Source organism: Schistocerca nitens, chromosome 8 (genome assembly GCF_023898315.1).
Source record: "Schistocerca nitens isolate TAMUIC-IGC-003100 chromosome 8, iqSchNite1.1, whole genome shotgun sequence".
Classification (NCBI taxonomy): domain Eukaryota; kingdom Metazoa; phylum Arthropoda; class Insecta; order Orthoptera; family Acrididae; genus Schistocerca; species Schistocerca nitens.
This window is the reverse complement of record NC_064621.1, coordinates 526,306,594-526,329,369: the sequence shown is the minus strand read 5'-3', so window position 1 is coordinate 526,329,369 and position 22,776 is coordinate 526,306,594. Positions and strand designations below refer to the sequence as shown.

The window sequence follows — 22,776 nt, the reverse complement described above, 5'->3', positions numbered from 1 at the left end:
TGTGTACAACTTGTAGAGTAGCCCTCAATGCCATACTGAATCAAAGGCTTTGGCTACGTCTAGTAGCACTATCCCGCAGTAGCCTCTGTGGTTGAAGCCCTCTGTGGCTGCTTCAACCATTCTCATGACCTGTTGTGGGGCAGAGTGGTTCTGTCGGAAGCCAAATTGGAAATCCGGCAGAATTTGCTCTCTGGTAATATGTTCTTGTATGGGTCTTAGCAGGAGGCGCTCATAGATCTTGCTGAGAGTTGGCAAGAGGCTAATCGGCCTGTAGTGCTGCGGGAATAGAGGGTCTTTCCCTGGTTTGTGTATCGCGACCACTTCCGCTGGGAAAACACGGGATCGAGTAATCTCGTTGAGGACGTTCGCGAGGTGTGTGATTGCTGTGGGTGGGAGATTTTGGACTAACTGATTAGTGACACTGTCATGCCCTGGTGACTTTTTTGTAGGGAGGGACCTGATTACTCTTGCCACGTCCTCGGGGGCAAAAAGTATAGGTTCGTCCTCTGGGTCCTCCTCGGCATTGAGAAAGACAGTCAGTTGACGACTGACTACCTCTTCATGCTCTTCATCCTGGGGTTCTGCCGCTTGGAACTGCTTCTCGAAGGAGTCGGCGAGGGCGTTGGCCTTTCCAGCATGGCTGTAGACCAGTCCCCGCTCGCCATGCAGTATCGGCATCCTAGCGCGTCGTTTTGTAAACTGTTTTGTCGCTTGCCATAGTGTATGATCATCTACTTTGAGAGCTGTGAGGCGGTTTTGCCTGCTGGTTTCTGTGCTCATTGAGCGCTACCTTCAGTTCTCTCTGTAGACGATTGAGCAGCCTCCTGGTGGCCTGATTTCTGGTGATCTTCCACTCTTTTGCCACTCTGTTCTTCTGTCGAATTTGAGCTAGCAAGTGTTCCGGGAGCTGTATTTGCGGCGGTGGGCCATCCCTTTGTGGAGGGGTGGCTTCTTCCGCTGCCTGCAAGATGCTGCCTGTTAACGTCTTGTAGCGCTTGTTCTACTGTTTCGGCAGTAGGTGGCGGAGCGCGAGCGATGTCAGAGGCGACAGTTTCTTGGTATCACTCCCAGTCTGTACGTTTGTACGACGTCTGGTACCGTGGGAGTGCTACCCATTCTCCCACATCGACCTCCAGAATCACTGGGTTGTGGTCGGAGGACATTCTGTTGATTGTCCTTGCAGCCACAAACCCTGCGATCCTCCTAGTGAGAGCTATATCTATCACGTCGGGCCTGCCTCCATTTTTTGGAAAATGTGTGGGCTCGACTGGACCCCATGTTTCGAAGTGGTGGGTGCGCGCTAGTTGTTGCAGTTTGGCGCCTGCTCTGGAGGTTACTCTAGAATTCCAATCAGGATGTTTGGCATTGAAGTCTCCCTCTATTATGAGTTTGCCTTCAATTTGCCCTAGAGCAGCTATGTCTCCCTCATGTATCTGGTCATGTGGGGGTCAGTAGACTGCAACAATTGTTAGGGGTCCAGTGGCAGTGGTTACTTCCACCGCCACTGCTTCGATTTTGTTGGTAGCTGGTAAGAATACTTGGTGGTGGGGGATCCCTCTTTTTACATATATGGCCACTCCTCCGCCTTGGGTTGGCCTGTCTTTACGGTAGCTAACGTAGTTGGGAACTGTCGCTTTTATTCCCGGTTTCAGGTGGGTTTCCCCCATCATGCATATGTCGATGGAGAACTCCTTCATGAGTTCTCTGAACTCGACCTCTTGATTAACAATGCCGTCTGCGTTAAAGACGCACATTGTCAGGCCTTGAATATTCGGTCGTCTATTCATGATGGGGTTTTGATACTACTGAGGAAGTCGCAGAGGGGAGCGACTGCTGGACTGTTGCCTGAAGGGCGACGAGGATCTGTGTGTTCTGCTTCTGGGCTTCCCTGAATTCCTTCATCATTTCCATGACGAGGTTCATGGTCTGCACCATTACGCCTAACAACTGATCCACGGGGGAGGGGGGGGGGGGGAGTGTGTGTGGGGTTCCCTGGAGCTTCCTCCGTCATGGTGGACCTGTTTGTTGTTGCTGTGTGTTTCCCGGTGTTGTTCTCGTGATAGTGTCTGGTGTTGTGATGATTGGGCCACACTTTCATGGTTCCTCGGAGGAGAAACCACTTCCGCATAAGTCGCCCTTGGTGTGTCCGGCCTTGGTTTTACCCAGGCCTTGTCCGTGTGTGTTGTCATGGTTTGTTTTCTTGTGTGTCTTGGTGGGCTTATGGTGTTTTGTTTGTGTGTGTGTGTGGGGGAGGGGGGGCGGCCTTTGCGCCCTTTGCCTGTTGTGTGTGTCGTTTGTGGACCTCACAACCTTGGTAACCCGCCGTGTGGTTTTTGCCACACAGCGCGCACCTTATTTGTGGGTCCGTGTGTAGAAGTGTACATGTCCTAGTGTCGTGGGCCTCGGCGCACTTCCTGCAGTAGGCGGCGATGTGGTTAAGGCCCTGAAGCACTGCACCGTCTTGTTCTTACGGCGCAGCGGTTCAGTGGTGACAGGCACAGCCAAAACCATTCTTATCTCCCTTTTGTTCTGGGGGATGTCCGGGAGTGTGGCCTGGTATAGTGGCCACTTACTGTTGATGTTGCCCATCTGTTGGACCGCCTTGACGACGTACCCCTGGGCAGTCAAATCTGTTTTGACTGCCTGGGGGGACACACGCCTTGGGAGGTCTCTTATAACTATGTTCCTGTTTCTTGTCTTAGTTGTGGGGAACGTGTAGTGAGGTATGTTTTTTGTGTTGAATAGTGTTTTGACTGTGTTTTAGTGTTCGAGTGTGTGTACTGTGACTTTTATTTTGTCTCAACCGTCGGGTTTTGCCTGGAAACTGCCTCCCCCGATTTCTGTCTTGAGTAACTCGAAGAGCTCCTCGTAGTTTTGAGGAAACTCTGCGACAATCGGGGGGAGGTGGTGGGCGACTTGGTTCTGTGTTTGTGTTGTGTTTTCTGTTGTCTCTGGCTCATCAGCAACCGCCTGAAATCTGTTCGGGGTGGGTTCCACTCCCCTGGCTGGCGGAAGCTTCGGCTGGCGAAACGTTTTCTTCGCCAGCACGAAACCATCCGAATCCTGCCCGGTTACGCGGTTCCCTTCTAGTGCCGGTGTTTCCTGGTCCCCTCCCAGTGCGACGACAGGTGCTGTCGAGGGCGCTGGCTCCTCAGAGGGTGTGGAAGTGGTTGGGGTGGGGGTGGTGGAGTGCTTTTTCCCCTTGGAGTGCTTCTCCTTCTTGTCCTTCCTTACACGCCGTTGCTTGGATGTGGTGGACTTGAGTGGGGAGGGATTTGAGGAACTGGGATCGGGTAGGGGGTTGGGTGGCAGTTGCGGGTTTGGGAAGGATTTTAGTCGGTTGACTGGACTTCTGCTTGCCACCTAGGTTGAAGATATGTTCAGCAAGGCGGTCACGGCCGTTGGCAAGCAGGAGAGGGCTGAGGAGAGGGGAGGGAGGGGCGGGGTCGCAAATACTGACGATGTATTTGTTTGTTTGTGTACCGTGTATTTTTGCCATGTCGGTAGCAGACAGGGGGCTTGCTGCCAGGTTATTGTCAGTTGCAACTTTTGTTGGCACCGTTGGGTTTTCCGGTTGCATTGCTGACCCTAATATCACGATGGCAGACGCGGAATTCTGGACGGGGGTGGCGGAAAACCTTTCTGTGGTTCCGCGGCCCGCTTCCAGGTCCTGGCCTACTTTTTCCCTGTTCTTGGAGGGGGCAGAGACTGACTCTGCGGCAGCTGAAGTGCTCGAGACGGCCGGCCGCGCGGCCCGCGGCAACAAGAAAACGTGCCTCGTGTCGTCGGCGGAAAGAGACCGCCGCGACCCCAAGGCGCCACCCAAGCTCGGCATACCACAACGACGAGATGACACGACAACTGTGCCAGGCGACGCCATGCAAAATTTTTTTTTTCCCAGTGCCGTCCGTGCTAAGACCTCGGCGCAAGTGCCCGTCAATGTTTTAATAAAAACAGAGCCGGAGTCACTCCTGTTTTTACTCCCGTGCAAGCGGGGGCCTATGGCTGACAGTACGCGAGTGAGAGGAGCGATGCTCAACCCTCGACTGCTACTCAGCGAGTGGACGGGACACTGCTGCTGCTGTTGCTGCTCCTTTTATGACTTCCTCACTGTGAGGAGGTTCGGGTGGAAGTTTGTGGCCTGTTGGCCTTTACTCCCCTGGGAATCTTGTAGAGTCTTCTGTCTGTACTGGTGGTTGGATCTGTACTGGCAAGGAGTGCCGATGACCTAATTCTTGAATCTGACGGTATGTCGATTTTTCTTCTTCTTCTTGCTTGTTGCTGAGGGCTCTTCCTCGGTTGGGATACTGGGTATAGTGTATCCCGCTTTTTCGTATTCTCCATTGACCAGAGCGAAGATGATGTAGCGCATTTGCCACTCTGTAAAGATAGGGTAGGAATTAATCAGAATGTAATCCTCCCTAGAAAGACCGACAAGGCCTTCTGGATACTCAATTGGCTGATGTGGGGGTGGAGGTTTAGGATGGTTAGGTGGAACGAAAGGATAAGGGTTGTCGTGGTGGGGGTAAGTACCATCGCGAAGCGAGTCAGCGATCTTCTTCGTTACAGCGCTTGCGCTGTACATGTCTGGAAGCGGGAGGACTGGGACTTCTTCCCACTCTTCTTCTTGCGCTGCTGCTGCGGTGTCCTCCTTGTGCTGTGTCGCCTCCCCTTCGGCAGGCTCGTCTGTCTGCGTGGCCACCGTCGCGAAATCCTCCCGTGGAGGAGTCGCCTGGGTGGCGGTGTCGACTGTTGTGGCGGGAGCTGCTTTGGCTGAGCGAAGCTCTTGCGTCAGCACAGCAATCTGACGCCGAGCCTCGCCCAGTTCCGCCAGCATGGCCGCCCTCTCTTCCGCCATGGCGAATTTGAAGGCGGACATGGCTTCTTGGACGGCGTCGTTAAGGCGCCTGGTGACGACGTCTTCTGTACAAGTGACCACCTCTTCGTGTGTGGTGGTCACTTGCTTCTGCGTCTTCTTCTCCGGTCCGCGCCAGTTTCTTCTGTAGGCGCAGGAACGGGCGTTGGCCGCGTGTGCGCCACCGCAGTTGGCGCAGGTGCAGGGGGCGTCCTTCTGCTTCTTGCAGTCACGTGTGTCGTGTGCTTGCGCACACTTCAAGCACGCAACTGCTCCGCTGCAGTGCTTGGCGACGTGGCCAAGCTTTTGGCAGCGAAATCACTGCGCTGCAGTCTTCCTCTTCTTCTTGCCTGATGTTTCTGCTAACGTGAGCAGCAACTCCGCCAAGACAGCAGCTTTACGTCCCCTTCCTCATCCCGACATCACGAGTAGCAACAGCGACAATCAGCTATGCGTAACTCACCGCGGCGTAAGCGGGAATGGGACGGGACACTGTCGGTCGCGGGCTTATATCTCTGCTGGACCGCTCTCCGCTTCCAGCGGCCGGCCAATCACGCGCCCGCGGAATCGCCCGATGCGCCTGGAACGGCCGGTGGTGAGGGGGAGGCGTGCGCAGGGTTCGTGTCCCGGTGCCCGTCTCTGTCTGCTCCGTCCGCGGCCCTTGGTGGAACGGAACGTTCTTCTCTGATTTTCCTGATTGTAGGCTCTCAGGCTGTGCTGAGATGGTAGCCACTGTCGCGGTTGATTAGGTTGTCGTCGCCATGTTCTAACCACCACCGATTTCAAGTGTGGTGGGAAGTTCTACGAACAGATAGATGGTGTAGCTATGGGCTCCCCCCTAGCACCATGCATAGCCGACCTATACATGGAGCACTTCGAAAAGCTAGCACTCGACACTGCTAAACACAAGCCAAAAGCCTTCTACAGGTATGTTGACGATACCTTTGTACTTTGGCCACATGGCAGGGACACACTGCTAGAGTTCCATCAGCACAATAGCATACATGGAAATATCAAATTTACCATGGAGATAAAAGAGAACAGAAGCTTACCCTTTCTGGATATTCTGATCACAAGAAAGATGGACGGTACGCTGGGACATGCAGTATATAGAAAGAAAACACACACGGGCCTCTATCTTAACGCCAATATCCCCCACACTGCGCAACGTAACGCTGTACTCAAAACCTCGGTGCACAGGGCCAGGTCCATCTGCGATAAGGAAAGTTTGCCAGGAGAATTGCAACACCTAAAAGACACCTTCAAGAAAAATGGATACAGTGAGACACAAATAAGGAGAGCTCTGAAGACCGACCACAAGAAGAGAGAAGAGAGCAGATGAAGACGAAGAAATGGGCTGTGCGTTCTTGTCATATGCGGGTCCTCCGACGTCCAAGATCGCGAGAATTCTCAAGAAGACCGTTTCCTGGGCAGCAGGAAAAATCAAAGACCTTCTCGGTTCAACCAAGGATCCACTAGGTCTGACGACCCCAGGTGTGTACCAGATCGGATGCGAATGTGGGATGCAATATATAGGATAGACGCAGCGCTGCATTTCACAGCGCCACTGACGCTTGGGTCAGACCAACAAATCTGCTGTGGCGGAACATAGAATTGACGAGAAGCACACCTTCGATTTCGAGTACACAAAGAAAATAAGCAGTCCAAACGGTTTTTGGGACTCAGCAATCAAAGAGTCCATAGAAATACGGTTACACGACAACCTAATCAACCGCGACAGTGGCTACCATCTCAGCACAGCCTGGGAGCCTGCAATCAGGGAGATCAGAAAGAACGTTCCGTTCCACCAAGGGCCGCGGACGGAGCAGACAGAGACGGACGACAGGACTCGAACGACTCCCACGCGTCCCCTCCCCCCCCCCTTCCCGCCACCACCGGCCGATCCAGGCACATCGGGCAATTCCGCGGGCGCGTGATTGGCCGGCAGCGGGAAGCAGAGAGCGGTCCAGCAGAGATATAAACCCGCGACCGACGATATCCCGACACTTCGCCTGAAGATGATGGAGACGCATTCCATCGAAACGTTGCTACGAGACGACGATGCTACTCGGCTGACAACCCGTGAAGGCTTAATAAATGAAATTCGCTGAGAAAGCCTGCACTCGCATGAGCGTCTATGCTCTAGTGAAGCAGCCAGCCAAAGGCGTCAGTAATGGAGTGTGCGTGCCCTGTCTGGGGATACGCGGCAAAGCAGCACCTGGCCAAACTCCAGAGGCTGCAGAACTGCGTCCTCAGAAGGGCACTGCACCTACCTCTTGGATTCCCCACAGACGACTTGCACGCCGCAGCCGGAATCCCACTCCTGAGAGAGCGTTTCCAGGATCTGGCAAGAGCCTTCTATGAGGGTTCTTCCAGATCCGGAAACGCACTCATCCACTCCCTAGGTCGGTATGACATGTCCCGGGATAAGCACAAGCGCCCTATCACGATCTTCGACGACTAAGTCGAAGAGAAAATCCCAACACCCAATCCATCATCCTGTTCCTTCCCATATAACACCAAACTTCTCGCCTACCTCAGGCAAGTACCAGACACACTCACAACAATCATCACAAATCACAGACACCAAAAACTATAGAAAAATCACACACACACGTTCACAGGGGAGTAAAAGCCGAAAGGCTACAGACTCCCCCTCACACTTCCCCAAAGAGGGGAAAGCAACAGATGAGAGCGGCGGCAGTCTCCCGACACTTCGCCTGAAGATGATGGAGACGCATGCCATCGAAACGCTGCTACGATACGACGATGCTACTCGGCTGACAACCCGTGAAGACTTTATACATAGACGCTCATGTTGCTGGTATTGGTCCGTCTCCCTGGTGCCACTCATACCTGGGAGGCTTTCCTCGATCTGCCGCCTGGGGAGACATCTGATGAGGGACTATAGTCGAGGAAGAGTTAAATGATCCCTGACAGATGGCAGTGCTATTGGCATCTTGCATCTTCATTTTTCTACAGGCGAAAAGAATAGCAGTCTATAGAGCACCAGCAAAACTGAGGCGTTGCCACAGAGACATTTAGAAAATCGCGTCGCGTGATTAGCTGAGGATAGATGCGTGAAGCAGTTGCACCCAGGCTTCTGCAAATGTCTGGGAGCTTATTACACCGACCTTACTACAGCACCCACTGTGGTTGGTATCAGTATCAGTATATAGGTGTCCCTCCCAAGAGACGTCAGGCGCATTTTCTCTGATGTTTCAGCAGAAATTCGCAACATCGTATTTGCTATGCGTAGCTGGAGTTAGCCCAAACAAGCACTGCTCATCACGTCGTCCATGCGAAGCCTATTGTTTGCGATAAAGCGTCGATTTTTAAATTAGTCTAGTGCGATATTCGTTTTGTCGATACTTAGCAGAGGCAGTAAAACAAGAAAAATAAAGTGTACTACAGCAGCGACCGCTCTCACCCGCTCTGCTACCGCCATGCACCAGCGCTGCTCAGTCGCTGTTGGAGTTCCATGTTATTCTCCATGTATTACTGTCCCTGTTAATACATATCGGTAAAACGAATATCACATTATCCTAATTTGTGACTGCTCTATCGAATGGGAATGTATAATTCCACTTAAAAAATCAGTTTGTCTGTAATGGGAAACAAACTGACACTCTCAGTCAACACTGCACTTTGCTTCAAAGGCATCATTAGCAGCCATGTCTCCGCAATATCCTTTCTTTCAGGAGTGCTAGTTCTGCAAGGTTCGCAGGAGAGCTTCTGTAAAGTTTAGAAGGTAGGAGACGAGGTACTGGCAGAAGTAAAGCTGTGAGGACGGGGCGTGAGTCGTGCTTGGGTAGCTCAGTTGGTAGAGCACTTGCCCGTGAAAGGCAAAGGTCCCGAGTTCGAGTCTCGGTCCGGCACACACCTTTTAATCTGCCAGGAAGTTTCATCATTAGCAGTATTTGTTTCGGCTGACACCAGCATTTTTTTTGTTTTTTGTTTTTTTGTTTTAAAGATATCATTATCCTGAATGGTTTGATGCAGCCTGCAACAAATTCCTCTCCTGTCTCAACCTTTTCATCTCAGAGTATCACCATCGTCAGATCTTTGGTGTGACATCATAAGCGAGTGACTGCGTGTGAGATCGCTCTCTAAGTTTTTATATATTTTTAGGTTTCAGATACATATTTTAACGGTTTTTGTGATAATATTTACTATATAAGTGACTTATTAGTGGTTTCTTCATTCACCTCTGCCTTTCTTGTGTTGTGACCTGCTATTTGTGAGTGTTTCGTATCGAGCAACGTAACCTCTTACCTGTGTTTACATTCCGCGCTGACCAGTTGCAGCTGTAGCGGCGCATCGAAAGCTAAGTACAAATTAATTGTTTGTGCATATTGATTTATTTAGGAACTTTAGTAGCCTTCAACCGGTGTTTTTTTGTGTTTTCTGGTGAAATAATTTCAGAAGAACCTTTTGGGAACTGTTTTCAGCTTCCTTACTGTGTCATTAGACATTTGATTCTCTTTCTGTATTAGTCTTTTGTTATATTCACATTTGTTGTTTATTAATACTGTTAATAATAGAGTTACTTCCCTTGCAGAGTAAGTTTGTGATTATTGTAGTCAAATTTTTAACATCTTCTTATTGTAGTACCGATACTTAGAAAAAGTAAAATTTTACCATGAGTGAGAAGTGTGGGCTTTGCCGTAAGTTCGTGAATAGTGGATTGTGGTGTGAGACTTGTTCGAAGTATTTTCACTAGGGGGAGTGCAGTGGGGAAGCCAGTGGGCATTCTGGCCAAATCCTCTCCTGGAATTGCAGGTTATGTAGCAAGAGTAAGTTGATAGAGGACCAGGAGCGTAAGATCTGTGCCCCTCAGGTGCAGTTGAAAAACGCGCAGGAGGAGCTAGATAGGATGAGGAGGGAGAAGGAGGTTGGGGAATGGGAGCTGGCTATTGGCAAGAGATCTGCTGGGAGAAGAAGATTTTCAGATAGTTTTACTATTGGTGTTTACAATAGATACGACCAACTGTCAGAGTCTAGTGAAGAGGAATCTGTAGTAGCTGTAGATGTAGGAAGTGTGCAGCAGACCTCAGTAGTTATGGTGGCTAGAACAGTTGCAAAGTCGAAGAGGAAGAAGAAGGTTCTGCTGTTTGGTAGTTCTCATGGTAGAGGTGTAGGCCAGCAGTTGCAGGAAGTGCTGGGGAGTGAGTACCAGGTCACCAGCATTGTGAAGCCTAATGCAGGATTGGCTCAGGTGACTGTTAACATAGGGGGGTTATGTAGGGATTTTACTAAAGAGGATCAGGTAGTGATTGTGGGTGGGGCTGGTAATAGTATTGATAGGGATGGGGAGTATGACATAGATGGTGACCTGGAAAAGATAGCCACTCAGACTGGTAACACGAATGTGCATTTCGTGGAACTGTTTCAGCGTCACGGTCGGCCTCATCTTAATACAGCCGTCAGGTGTAATAACATGAGACTTGGGGGTGCGCTGATGACAGAAAGCATGGGTCACATTTCAGTGGTGTCGGTGGAGTCTATCAGCAGGTCGGGTTTCACTAGACATGGCCTGCACCTCAACAGGTATGGGAAGGGGAGGTTGGCAAATCTTATAGGTGACAGGATAGGTGGGGTTGGTGGGATCACTCATAGGAAAATTCCTGCAGTAGTGGGTGTTACAGCTGCACCTTTTTTAGATTGAAGTCAGCTGATAGGTATTCCTGCTTAAGGGAAGTCTCTCTAACAAAGGAACCACTTTTGACAAAGCTTAGGTATCCGAGTAATGAGGGAATTAGTATATTTCATCAAAATATACAAGGTATTAGAGATAAAGTTAGTGAATTGCTTATAGATGTTGACTCTGAAATTATTGGTATATCTGAACACTTCTTAAATAGGGAGATAATTCAGAGGCTTCCATTACCAGGATACAGGTTGGCTGGCAGCTTTTCGAGGAGCTCTTTGCGGTGTGGGGGAGTAGCCATGTATGTGAAAAACGGCATCCCATTTGAGTCAATTGATGTTTCAAAGTACTGCACTGAAAATGTGTTTGAATGTTGTGCAGGTGTGGTTAAATTTAATGGAACTAAACTTCTAACTGTTGTTATTTATAGATCCCCAGACTCCCATTTCACAACATTTTTGCTAAAGCTAGAGGACGTTCTTGGTTCACTTTATAAGAAATACAAAAAGTTAGTTATATGTGGTGACTTCAATATTAATTGTATAAGTGATTGTGCAAGGAAGAAAATGCTGGTAGAACTCCTTAATTCATATAATCTTATGCAAATCGTATTCTTTCCAATGAGAGTGCAAGGGAACAGTAGAATAACCATAGACAACATTTTTGTTCATTCCTCATTACTAGATGGGCATTCTGTTAGCAAAAAGGTGAATGGCCTTTCAGATCATGATGCACAAATTTTAACTCTAAAAGATTTTTGTGCTGCAACACGTGTTAAATATAGTCATCAGCTGTTTAGGAAAGCTGATCCAGTTGCTGTAGAGACCTTTGTAAACCTTATCAAGGAACAAGAATGGCAAGATGTTTATAGCGCTGATACAGTAGACGATAAATATAATGCTTTTCTCAAGACTTTTCTCGTGCTCTTTGAAAGTTGCTTTCCGTTAGAACGTTCAAAACAGGGTACTAGCACAAACAGGCAGCCTGGTTGGCTGACTAGAGGGATAAGAATATCTTGTAGAACAAAGTGGCAATTATATCAAAACGTTAGAAACAGCCAGAGTCTAAATGCAGCAGCCCATTACAAACAGTATTGTAAGGTGCTTAAAAATGTTATTAGGAAGGCAAAACGTATGTGGTATGCAGATAGAATAGCTAAGTCTCAGGATAAAATTAAAACCATATGGTCAGTCGTAAAGGAAGTGGCTGGTCTGCAGAGACAGGTCGAGGATATAGAATCAGTGCGTAGTGGGAATGTCCGTGTTGCTGATAAGTCGCATATATGTACAGTATTTAATAATCACTTTCTGAATATAGCAGGTGAACTAAATAGAAACCTAGTCCCAACAGGGAATCATGTAGTGCTCTTAGAAATAAGAGTGGCCGCGCGGTTCTGGCGCTGCAGTCTGGAACCGCGAGACCGCTACGGTCGCAGGTTCGAATCCTGCCTCGGGCATGGATGTGTGTGACGTCCTTAGGTTAGTTAGGTTTAACTAGTTCTAAGTTCTAGGGGACTAATGACCTTAGCAGTTGAGTCCCATAGTGCTCAGAGCCATTTTTTAGAAATAAGTTCCAACGGTTCAAATGGCTCTGAGCACTATGGGACTTAACTTCTGAGGTCATCAGTCCCCTAGAACTTAGAACTACTTAAACCTAACTAACCTAAGGACATCACACACATCCATGCCCGAGGCAGGATTCGAACCTGCGACCGTAGCGGTCGCGCGGTTCCAGACTGTAGCGCCCAGAACCGCTTGGCCACACCGGCCGGCTTAGAAATAAGTGTTCCGAGACTGTTACCTGAAATGCTCCTCCATGATTCTGACAAGAGGGAGATTGAGTTAATAATTCAATCACTAAAGACCAAGAACTCTCATGGATATGACGGGGTATCTAGCAGAATACTGAAGTATTGTTCTACGTATGTTAGCCCAGTACTGAGCCATATCTGTAACTTTTCCTTTAGGAGTGGTTGGTTTCCTGACCGATTAAAGTACTCGTTAGTGAAGTCACTTTATAAAAAGGGAGACAGGGATAATATTGACAATTATAGACCTATTTCTATGCCATCGGTGTTTGCTAAAGTTATCGAGAAGGTTGTATATACAAGGTTACTGGAGCATTTAAATTCACATAATTTGCTGTCAAATGTTCAGTTTGGTTTAACAACTGAAAATGCTATATTCTCTTTTCTCTGTGAAGTTTTGGACGGATTAAATAAAAGGTTGCGAACGCTAGGTGTTTTCTTTGATTTAACGAAGGCTTTTGACTGTGTTGACCACAAAATATTACTGCAGAAGTTGGACCATTATGGAGTAAGGGGAGTAGCTTACAATTGGTTCGCCTCTTACTTTAAGAACAGAAAGCAGAAGGTAATTCTCCGCAATATTGAGAGTGGTAGTGATGTTCAGTCCCAATGGGGCACTGTTAAGTGGGGCGTTCCCCAAGGGTCAGTGCTGGGGCCATTGCTGTTTCTTATTTACATAAATGATATGCCATCTAGTATTACAGGTGATTCAAAAATATTTCTGTTTGCTGATGACACCAGCTTGGTAGTGAAGGATCGTGTGTGTAATATTGAAACAGTATCAAATAATGAAGTTCATGAAATAAGTTCGTGGCTTGTGGAAAATAAGTTGATGCTAAATCTCAGTAAGACTCAGTTTTTACAGTTTCTAACTCACAATTCAACAAGAACCGATATTTTGATCAGACAGAATGGACATATTATAAGCGAGACGGAACAGTTCAAGTTCCTAGGCGTTCGGATAGATAGTAAGCTGTTGTGGAAAGCCCATGTCCAGGATCTTGTTCAGAGACTAAATGCTGCTTTATTTACCATTAGAACAGTATCTGAAATAAGTGACACTTCAACACGAAAAGTAGTCTACTTCGCATATTTTCATACGCTTATGTCGTATGGTATTATTTTTTGTGGTAATTCTTCTGATTGAAAAAGGGTATTTTTGGCTCAAAAACGGGCTGTTCGAGCTATATGTCGTGTAAGTTCGAGAATCTCTTGTCGACCACTATTCAATAGTCTGGGAAATCTGACATTGCCCTCGCAGTATATATTTTCTTTAATGTCGTTTGTTGTTAGCAATATTAGCCTATTCCCAAGAGTTAGCAGCTTTCACTCAGTTAATACTAGGCAGAAATCCAATCTGCATGTGGAATGCACTTCCTTGACTCTTGTGCAGAAAGGAGTGCAGTATTCTGCTGCATCCATTTTCAGTAAGCTACCACAAGAACTCAAAAATCTTAGGAGTAGCCCAAACTCTTTTAAGTCTAAACTGAAGAGTTTCCTCATGGCTCACTCCTTCTATTCTGTCGAGGAGCTCCTGGAAGAGCTAAAACATTAAGCAAATTCCAGTGTTACATTGTTGATTTTCTTTATTTAAACTTACGACTTGTCACCTGAATATGTTTTTTTTATATTTCATTTTATCTGTTTCTAATATCGTGTTATAATTTCATGTATTGACTCGTTCCATGACCATGGAGATTTCTCCTTAATTGGGTCCCACAGAACAATAAATAAATAAATAAAATAAATAAACTTCCTGATCCACCTCTGTACACAGTACTGACTACCACGCAAGGGGGCCTGGGTTCGATTCCAGGCAGGGGACTGGGTATTGTTTGTCCTTCATCATCACTTTCATCATAACTGACACACAGTCGCCGAAGTGGGGTCAACTAAAAAGACTTGCAATACGGTTGCCGAACCCCGAAGTGGATATCCTGGCCAATAAATGCCATATTATCATTTCATTTCACCTATGTCCTCAATTATTTGCTGGATCTATTCCAACATATGTCTTCCTCTACAGTTTTTACCTCTACGGCTCCCACTAGAACCATGGAAGTCATTGCCTTATGTCACAACAGATGTCCTATCACCCTGTCCCTTCTTCTTGTCGGTTTTTTCCACACATTCCTTTCCTAGCCCATTCTGCAGAGGACCTCCTCATTCCTTATCTTATCATCCACCCAATTTCCAATGTTCTACTATAGCACCACATGTCATATGCTTCAATTTTCTTCTATTCCTGTTCTCCCACAATCTATGTTTCACTATGATATAATAGTGTGCTCCAAATGTAAATTTCAGAAATTTCTTCCACAAATTAAGGACTATGTTTCATACTAGTAGATTCCTCTCGGATAGGAATACCCTTTTTGTCAGCAGTAGTCACGCTACACATTGCAAAAACGAAATTGCAGATATCTGCCGAAACACCAGAGAAAATGCGCTGATGACTCTTAGGAGTGGGTACTCAGTTTAAGGAAAGATAATGTAATGTGTTTCTTATTCAAAAATCGAATTTCAATTTTCGCTATTTGCGAGAAGTCCGTTTATGCTATCTATAAGAAGTAGAAACATCTGCCAGCACATTGGTGATAGGATCATGGTCCGTCGATGCTATGGTTTATCGTTTTGCAACGTTGCTGCTTGCATTGGGCCAGGTTCAATGACTGTCAGATGGAAATGTTATTGTAGACCATGTCACATATCTGGAGACAGGAATGGTCTTTTCGCCAACAAGACAAATATCCACACAGATAGTGGACAATGTCTGGAGCACCACGGACTATCATCATGACAGCCATTTGTGTGGCTTTCCTTGATGCGGCATCAAAGAGGAGCGCGCCAACAGTGATGCGCCCAGTGACTACTGTGGAGTCAGGAATGACACCACATCATCTTTTCAGACAAGTCCCAGTTCTGTGCGCAGCATCACGAAGGATCTATGTTGGACCCAACGGTTCCAGATTACTTTCGCCGTTATCATTTGGGGTAGCACCTGGCATGATGGTATTGCATGCCACTGGGTACACAACATGGCCACCTGTGTTTCATATAACTGGTAATTTGGACAGTAGGCATTATATTTCTGATGTGTAAAGGCTGGTGGTTGCGATCAATCTTAGAGGTCGCGGTGACATAATCAATCAAGAAGATAACACAACACTGCATTTCCCCACACTGACCGGCACTACCTTGATACAGAGGATGGGCTACTGTTATATTTGTGTGCTTGTTCTCCACAATTCTCACCCACTGAAAACACCTAGACAAGGATTGTAAAGAGAATGGTATGCCACCACTCGCCAATACTGTGACTAACTTTTGCATAGGATTTAAGCTGCATGTAGTGACACATCCATGTATGTCACCAAAGCACAGTTTGACTCGATGTCCAGCAGTGTTAGAAGCATTGTCGATGGCAGAGGTGGCAGCTGTGTGTGTTATATTTCACGTCCTGCAGGCCCCCTAATCAACTAAAAATTGGTCATGCATTCTACCTACTGTGGCATCATGTATCGATATCACCAAACAAGGGTCAAAGTTGGGAAAGGAATTGCAAGTTCCTGTTCCGCGCCGTTAGCGTCGCATGGGACCCAGTGGTGCGCACCCACTGAGCCATGCCTCCAGCGGTTCCCGACTATGAGTGCCCTCTGCTGCCACAATAGAGGGTGGCCAGTGGCAGCCTCTCGACCCACTTGTACTTGGAGCCTCTTCCATATGACACCATCACCTGTGCTTAGTACAGTGAACAGCTTCTTGTTGACATTGTGATAGGTGGACTCTGTTTCTTGCTGCATTATTTGGAATGAGCCTTTGTATACATGGAGAAAAACAAGTGAAGTATATCTTCTGATTACTGTGTTCAGTTGTTCGCTAATCATTTATACTTCTGTCAAGCTTTCCTATGATGGTAGTTGCCACACCACTCTGTAAACCATCTCTCCTTATTGTTGTGTACCAAGTCATACACAACACCTACTATATTGGACAAGCACAATAAGCAAACTTTCGTTACTTGCTATCTGTTCTAGTGTTCCATTTTCAGTGTCAAGTATTTTATTTGTTTATGTATGTTCCAGCACAGCTCTGGAACACCAGTTGCAAGAATTCTTTGGGCAGTCATAGTGCAAAGGATTATTGTGACGTTGTACAAGAACTATTGAGAGACTATAATATTATGGAATGGAATATGTCACTTAAATTACATTTCTTAAATTATCTTTTGGGCTTCTTCACATGTAACCGTGGTACGTTAATGATGAACGTGGAGGATGGTTTCAGCAGAACATTTCTCAAATACGAAGGTGTGCTTAAAACTAATGCATTCGAATTTTGTATGTGAAAACTCTTGAAGCTTTTCAAATAAAAGCAACTTTGCTAACATTCTACATATTTATACAACAAAAATCCGATTCAGTTGCCAGTAATATCTTAATTTATTGAATGAGTGGTTTTGAAGCATAAAGCTTCATCTTCAGGGGCCACCAAATAGTTATGGAAACTTAAGTGTGTAATGGTCAGACAAGTCAGTTCACTGCCTGTTATAGAAAACCGTTATCATAGCAGAGGCAATGTATCACAGGAAACCAGAAAGGATTTTCTTAGATATGATTCTTTACTTTTCTTTTATGTTACTTATTTCTTTGATTCTTATTCTTGCCTTTAGCTTTATGTTTCAATAGGGAATTTTGAATTCAGCATTTAAATATGCCACCAGTAATCACTGATTCCAAATATGTATACAAGTTCATTTATTTTTGTGGAGAAAAGTGACTTGGCTTTGGGTCACTACAAACACTATCTCTTCAAATGCCAACTACTTTCAAACACAAGGGAAACTGTTAAACAAACATCATTTGAAGATCACAAGGCAGTTGCTAACAGGCTTTACAGAAACTTAAAGTTCATTAACAGCCAACAGATCAATTTAGAGACATATCATATTCAATCAATTTAAGTAGCTTTCCTTGACTGAGTTGCATTGGTAGTCGCCCTTGATCAGGCAGAGATTTGAGCAGCTTGCTGAGGTAAGACAGCAATGAGCTGGGAGGCCTATGGTGCTACATCATGACTATGACAACAATGAATTTTGATATAATGTCTTTTTCAGGTTGCCAATAAAAGTACTAAGGCGTTAAAAATCTGTTACTCTTAAACGAAAAGATTGTGACTGAGTTTTGACATCAGAAGTTTAAGGCACTAAATATCTGTAATTTTCACAGACTTTTTTTCATAGATTTTTTCGACAGCTGTTACATAAAGTACTGTCATGAAATTAGTCATTATGATTAGTAAAAATATGAATGTTACAAGAGGATTAACATAAGAGGAATGATAGTTGATATTCACATTTGTTGCAGATGTGATTTAACATAAAAGTTACTATGTTTCGACCTACAGTGACTGTTATTTACAATCTGGGCCCCTGAATATTGATCTGGCATTCATGTTTTAACTAGTGTTATCAATATTTATCAGCATAAAAGTAACAGTTACTAAAACCTTATGTTATTGTTTTGAAAATCTCGAATTTACTGCTAAATCAAACTAATTTACTTTATTGTTACCATATTAGTGTCAGTGTAATACCTTGTCTGTAAATAATTACATGTATTTTTGTTCACATGTTCAACAAGCCAAATATCTTCCATTATACAATAATATTTTCTGGTATTATACTGGAATGTTAGATGTGTAGTTGTGACTACAATAAAATATTCTTGTAGTTTGAAATTAGAGATTAAAATCGTCATTCATACAGTAAAGTAAAATCTATTTATAATGAGAAATAAAATTATTCATGTTGAATCAAATGATTAAAACACCCAAAGATCCATTACCACTTCAAGAATGGATTGAGAACAGATTTTTTTTTTAGAAGTACATCACTGAAAAAGAAAAAGTCTTAGAGTTGTAATGTTTTATGAAACAGTTAACATCTCTCTTTGACATCAGAAGCACTATGAACATCCAATGTTGTGAATAACAATTTTGTATTTCCATATCAACAAGTGCTAGCTTTATACAATGTCTGTTTCTGACATTAGTTTATTTGTGCAGAAAAATACTTAAATCTTTCTCTTTGTGAGATGTGAAAAATGTCCCTGTTTAACACGTTATAACACGGAAATTAATTACCGTACAAGTGCCAAATTTGATAACATTAATGTCAAGGGCACAGGTAAGAGAAAGAATGCAGAATCAATTCAATTGAAATACTTTTAATTTGCTGCTATGGCACATGATACCATTACATACCAGTACCACTACTGCTACAAAATGGACTCAATATGGGCCCATTAGTGTCCAGAAGAGCCTGAAAGTGCAGCACTGCATTCTGCACAGCAGAACGAAGCATGTCCATATGTATGCTGGCTACCTCTCTTCATATGCTGCACTTCAGATAAGCACATGTGTGAATATTCATCTGGTCCCTGTCTTCCAGGTAGCCCCACAACCAGAAATCACAGGGAGCGATTTCAGGTGCATGTGCTAGGCAAGCATTTGGAAACGACTGACTGATAATTCGATTGTTTCCAAATGTGTTTTGGAGAAATAGGTGAACTTCACGAGCAGTGAGCAGTGGGGTCCCATCTTGCATGAGAAGTGTTGAGTTCAATGCGTCTCTCTTCTGTAGGGCGGATATGACATGCTGGCGAGGCATATTACAGTAGCGCTGCCCAGTCACACTGCACGTCTTTGGTCCTTGAGCGCCAACCTGTTCAAAGAAGAATGGGCCAATGTTGAATGTGGCCGTGAAGTCACTCCATACAGTGACACATTCTCATACAGAGGAACCTCATGCACAGTGACTGGAGGTGGAGATCCCCACACTTAGCAATGCTGTGTGTTCATCTCATCCATTAGAGAAAAATGAGCTTCGTCTATCCACAGGCTGGTCCATGGCCAGCCCTCGTCAACTTCAATCCTTGCGAGAAAGTGGAGATGTCAACACTTTGTTGTGTGTCCTGTGGTGCAAGCTGCTGTACAATATGAACCTTGTATGGATACCATTTGATAATGGTTCAAAGCACCATCCGTACTGTGGACCATGGGATGTTCTACTGTCGTGACACAGCACATGCACTGCCTGTCAATCGGGAATTGCCCGCAGCGTTGTCTGCCATAGCAACGGCGATTTCATCAACCACATGTGGTGCAACCGGTCGTCGGCCTCTTCCCAGAGCGACCCCCGGTTCCTGAGGGGATTCAAACTTCTTCGTCATGCTCCACACGGAAGGTGGGGAAAGAGGAACCTTCCGTAATCCTTTCAGCCTGCGATATTCCCGAAGTGCAGCTGCACCATTACTGTTGTTTTGATAATAGAGCTTCGCCAGTAATAACCTAGTCCTTTTGTCCAAGCTCATGCTGACATGTCAACAAATGCACTGTGACTGGTATGGTGTGTGAGACTGTGAATAACGATGACTGATCACGGTACCTGGTGGCCATAGTTGGAACTGGACTGTGGCACTGTGATGCATGGAAATCATACACCTCATATTCTGGACATTAATGCTAGTAAGTTTGGTACTTGTACGGTAATTAGTTTCCATGTTATAAAGTGTTAAATAGGGACAGTTTAGTTATAACCACTCAGTAAACGTGGTGTCTCTCCTAAGCGTCGTCAGGAACATTTTCTCTGGTATTTCGGCAGAAATTTTCTATTTTGTTTGTGCAAGTGTAGCAAATATAGCTCATAAAGTATTTCATGCGACGGTGTTTGTTTCTAGTTACAAAGATAATTTTTCAAGCGTAATTATACATCACAGTCTATAGAGCAGTCAGAGATTAGTCTAGTCCGATATTCACTTTATCGATATGCAGTAATATGGACAATAAAACACGAAGAATAGCCAGCAGTCCAGCTGCAACTGATCAGGGCTTCTGCATGGTGGTCGCAGTCAGCACAGTCCAGGGCGGTTCTTGTCGATGCTGGAGAACTGGTTACTCTTCGTCTTTCAATGTCCCTTCTAACGGATATCGACAAAACGAATATCACGTTAGATTAATTAGGGACCGTTCTGCCAACTGGGAACGTAAAATTCCACTTTTAAAATAATTTTGTTTGTATCAGGAAACGAATCGACGCTTTCCGTCTTCACTGAGCGTCGCATCAAAGACGTAATGAGCAATATATACGGTGAATTAAAGTTCTCGCACTCGGACTTCGCACCTCGATTCCTCACATATTAGCAACAAAAAAATATCCTTCGCAAAATTTCGTCCTGCCCGTTTTGGGATCCTTTGTTGATACGGGCATGTTATTTAAGATTCGTTACGAGTCCCTAATCCTCCCGAGGAGCAGAGGGGGTTTAGGCCTTTGTCATGTTCAGAACAGAGCGAAGGCCCTGTTCGTCAGCTGTCACCTGCAACTCTGGCGACGAAGTCTGACGTGCCTCACAAGTCTCTTACTGGAGGCCTTACGACCAATCTCACTCGCACCCCCTGTGATGATATCGGACATCCCAGTACCTTTCTTCTACATTATCCAATTCTTCCTTCAATTTAGCTACATCCGCACCGCACACGCTTGATGATCACGAGGGTGATATATTCTGCCATGCAAATGAACAGGACCCCGAATGTGATTGAAAGCAAACACCCCACTACAAAGTGGCGTGCTGTGTGGCAGGCAGTGAATGCCACAACCCTTGATGCTGACGTGCAATCTGCATGGTACGTAACTGTTACTGGGAAACAGTTGTGCCAGTCCCGCCTACATCACATCCACCTCGCCGATTCACCCTTGTGTGCCACATGACAAGTGATTGACACGGATGAACATCGTTTCGAATGCGGGTCGGCAAAGGACGTTTGGTATTTGGTGCGTCAGGTATTGGCTTTTCTCACACGCAATATTCCCGACAGGATAACTACCCGATCACTACTTTTCCCCGATAAGATTTATTTCCCAAGAGCAAAAACGAACTCTGTGAAGTGGATTAGCGGCCACGCTGTTCACTACCTGTTCGGTAATGGCGAAAAGACAGTAACCGATTCTTGGTATTATCTCAACGAACGACATTGTGCGATCGTCAAGAATACTAAATATAGGCAGTATTTTTCTAATTTTCTTTGGAGCGCTTTCCATAATCCGCCTCGCAGCTGGATTATCGATGACATGAGAAGATAACCATAGCACCTCTTTCCATATCCTTTTTTTTATGAGATTGAACAAACAACGGAAACAACACAGCAACGAGACGACAGTCGTCGAAAAATTCGCAGCGGGCTATAGTATGGAGCATCCTTTGTCGTAACGGGACGACTTCCTATTATTCTGTTTATGTAGCCGAAGAGGAACGGCTTTCCTTTTATCCATTTGTACAAAAATAAAATAAAAAAGCAGAAAAACAAACCTTCCAAAATCTTTTCTTCTTTTTCTTCATTTTTTTGTGAAAAGAAAGTGGATAGCGATTTGGGCTGGGATGCAGGAGGTCGAGGGTTCGATTCTGGATTCAGGCTTATTTGTTTTTGTTTGTTAAAAGTAGTCTGCGAGGTACGATATCTGGCGTCTTAGTCGTTATGTAGCGATTACAATTGGTCTTCTACAAAAACATTTACAGTTACGTACTACGAACACAGAAATGGGGATACAATCTTCATTGGCCAGCTTTTAAAGAAACCTTTTGCATATCCTAGACGCGAATTGTTTCGCACCACTGCATCTTCTAGATTCCAAACTTGTTTTGTGTACACCATCCCCCCATGATCCCATCGATTAATAATAAATATTATGCTTCAGGTCCGTTACATTTCGTCAGGGCCTTACGTCACCAGAAGGGCTAGCAACGTGCTTTGGAAATAATTTCGATGGGCCCGTTCGGGGAGAGTACACAGAAAACAGGTTTGGGATCAAGTAGATGGGAGTAGCACGAAACAGATCGCATCCACTACGTGGAAAAGGCTGCTCTATAAAGTGACCAATGAAAACGATCGTACTTCCATTTCTATGTTCGTGGTATGTAACTGCAAATATTTTGTAGAATACCCATTGTAACCGCCGTATGACGATTAAGACGCCAGACATCGTACAACGCAGACTATTTTTAGCAAATGAAAACAAATAAATTTCGTTCCGCAGCCGAACCCTCGACCTCTTGCATGCTAACCGAAAACGTTATCCACTGTATATACGGCACAGCACTACACTGCCTGCAGACAGAGGTAGTTACCGTACATGTGATTACTGTGTTGCCAGACTGCCAATCTTTAACGTCCACTTACTGCTCGAAATATGCAAAGGATGAAATTTTGTGAGAGACATTTTTCTATTGCCAGTATATGAGGAATCGCGCTGCGAACTGCGCGAATTTTTCTTCAACCTGTGTCTTTGGACTGGCTTCAGCTACACATTGCAAAAACTAAATTGCAAATATCAGCCGAAACAAAAGAGGAAATGCGTTTGAATACTCTTTGGAGAGATCCCCGTTGTTGCTTCTCAGTGTCCTGAAT

General features: G+C 45.4%; 1 non-coding gene across 1 annotated transcript; it reads left to right on the top strand.

Moving 5' to 3' along the window:
- Positions 1–8,659: 8,659 nt before the first annotated feature.
- Positions 8,660–8,734, top strand: Trnas-uga (transfer RNA serine (anticodon UGA)). The gene has a single exon. It is a non-coding gene; the product is annotated as a tRNA-Ser (tRNA).
- The last annotated feature ends 14,042 nt before the right edge of the window (positions 8,735–22,776 follow it).